Source organism: Equus asinus, chromosome 8 (assembly GCF_041296235.1).
Source record: "Equus asinus isolate D_3611 breed Donkey chromosome 8, EquAss-T2T_v2, whole genome shotgun sequence".
NCBI lineage: Eukaryota > Metazoa > Chordata > Mammalia > Perissodactyla > Equidae > Equus > Equus asinus.
In genome coordinates, this window is record NC_091797.1 from 38,225,588 (window position 1) to 38,228,532 (window position 2,945).

Below are 2,945 nucleotides of genomic sequence, written 5' to 3' on the forward strand. Positions count from 1 at the left end.
AGTTTTTTTTAAACTGAATGTTTAGAACATTTGAAAGAATAGAAGGAAGGGGACAGATTAGAATTTTATAATATTCATTAGCCATTTATGTAAAAGATGTTCCATTTTTCAAAGAAGTTTCTCCTATTTCCGTGCCTTTTCTGTCTTCTTGGGAGTAGTAAATAGAGATTATTACTCTACTAGATAAACTGCTCCACTGTGTTTGACAGTAATTATATCTTGATGGTTCAAGTTATCATATTCAAAAATTATCTTTCATTTCACTGTGCAGTCTCACTACACTGTTTCACAGTAAAATTATATTCCACTCAAATTAGAAGAGTCCAAAGAAATTAGAGCAAAGAGCAGTCAAATTCATGTAAATGAATGCTAGAGGCCCGGGGATTTTCAGTACAGATTTAGTAACAGAGTGTCTACTGGTGCAAACTTTCTATTTATTTATATTATTAAAACTGTAGTAATAGGAATGAAAGCGACTTTAATGAAAGAGAAACTCAGGAATGAGGTCCTTAAACATAACCAAATACATTTTAAATATAAATACTATGTATTTCCGGTTAGTATAAGGCAAATATCTAAACTATCTACTAAATTCTGGTCTCAGAGAAAAAGATCAGAGACAGTTACACAGAAAGTGCTTCACATGGTCAGGTTCGTTTTTAAAACGAGATCCTTTGAAAAAAATCCCTTCGGTTTCTCTTTTTGTGGGAGATTTCCGTTGGTCCTTTTGTTGGTAATCCATTTATGCCTGCCCTTTTTAGTGTACTTTGCCTTTGTTATTTTCAGTGGATTGTTGTATAGCTTTTCTAGGCCATATACGACTAACAAAGGGGGAAATCCGAGGGTATATGTATAACTCCAGGAATTTTTTTGTAGCTCCAGAGCGGAACTGGAACGACGATATGAGGAATGGCCGCCACTATCTCAAGCTTCATATCTTCAATTGCGAAAAGGCGCAGGCGGGCCGCTAGGCGCTGAGAACAGGAGGAGGACCGCGAAACTGCCTGGGCTTGGTTAGCGAGGCCGGGATGGAGCCTGTGCAGCTGCTCGAAGGCGCCGTGCGGAGCGCCGAGGTCCCAGCCCATCCCCGCCCCAAACCCCGGGCCTCGAGCCCGCGCATACGGCTCCAATTACCCGCGACCAATAAACACAAGTAGCCCAGAAAATTTTAAGTTTTGATTTTCGCATTTAGGTCCTGAATCTATCTGGACAGATTTTTTTTGCGTGTGTGTGGTAAGGAATACAGAAACAATTTTATATATTTTTACATGTGGATTGTCCCAATAGCAATGATTGGATAACCTATGTAAGTTACCTACTGATCTGCAAGCTTTTGGGACGCAGCCACAGCATGGCTTGACTAGCGGGTGTAGGTCAGTGCTTAGGATCCGAACCCGTGAAAAGTGTGAACCAAACCACTATGACACTGGGTTGGCCCTAAATTTGTTTTCCTCTTTATAAGCGTTATTGAGTATTTAGTCATGTGTTTAGGAGTCATTTGCATTTTTTCTTAAATTATCTACTAATATTTTTGCCATTTTTCCAAGTGTTAGTCTTTTTCTTATCTATTTCTAGGGGTTCCTCGCTTTAGCTCTTTGTCTTTCATACGCCTTGCAAATATTTTGCATTTTTCTTTTGATATTCCTTTTGATGTCTTTACCATGTAAAAGTTTTTTTAATTTTTGTTTTTTAAAACTTATGTAGTTGAATATATAATTTTTTCCTTTTATGATTTCTGAATTTTGAATATAAAGGAATTCTATGTTTTATCATTGTATATTTGTTTCATCTTTTACATCGAAGTCTTTGATTCATTTATTATTTGTTATGGTGAAAGGTATGAGTAATGGATCCAATTTGGTTTTCAAAGAGATCCCTACACCATTTATTAAATAGTACATTAGTCTTTTTATCATTTGCCACTTTTTTTTATTCTCAACTCTTATCTACAATTGCATGTGTTTCTATTCTGTTCTATTGGTTTTGGTTGTTTTGCCAAATGCCAGTGCTATACAATTATTGAGGCTGTGTGATGTTTAAACATGATAGATCTAGTTGCCCTTTATCAATCTATTTTCTCCTTGTTAACTTTAGTACCCGCTTCTAGATTAAAAAACTGTTGATAAATTTTGGTACCACATTGAATATATAAATTAATTTAGGGAGAATTGACCATCTTTGTGGAGTTCTATCTTTTATCCAGTTCTTCATTTGTTTCCTTCAGTAGTGGTTTAAAATTTTCTTCATATTTACCTTGCACAATTCTTAAGATTATTTCTGTTTATTTCATCTTTTTGGTATTATGATAAGTTATATTGACAGATCTTAATATTAAACCATTTTTGGACTAAAGCTTGTTTGTTCATAATGTATTATTCTTTTGAAATGCGGCTAGATTCCTCTTGCTGATATTTTACTTATTTTTTTTGGATCAGTGTACATGAGTCACATTGTCTAGTTCAATTTTGTTTAATCTCTGCGACATTTTGATATCAATATTATGCTCATTTTGAATAGATTTTGGAAGTTTTTCTAGGCTCTGAAAATTATTTAAATTTTAGTAGAAGTCTCCTATGAAAACTTCAGGTTTGGTTCTTTTGGGGTGATAGTTCTTTGAAAATTTTATTATGGAAATCAGTCTATTCAGATTTTATATCTTGTTTAGGGTCACTTTTGATAAATATATTTTGCTAGAAAATTACTCATTTTGTTTAGATTTTCAAACTTATCTGCATAGATTTAATTAAAATACTTTAGTCTTATGTTTCTTCAAATTTTCCTATTTCTGTAGATATTTCCTCTTGTTTCTTATTTTGTATATTTCTGCCCTCCTCTTTTTATTGATTAGTTTAGGTAGTGGTTTCTCAGTTTTACCAATTGTTTTTTAAATATCCATCTCTTGGACTTATTTTTTAAGTGTTATTTTTTGTTGTTGTTGTTTTGTA

The 2,945-nt window shown here is 33.7% G+C and overlaps 1 pseudogene; it reads right to left on the reverse strand.

The window, feature by feature from the left end:
* Nucleotides 1-659: 659 nt before the first annotated feature.
* Nucleotides 660-2,339, reverse strand: LOC106823157 (UPF0729 protein C18orf32 homolog pseudogene; annotated as a pseudogene).
* Between the last annotated feature and the right edge of the window lie 606 nt (nucleotides 2,340-2,945).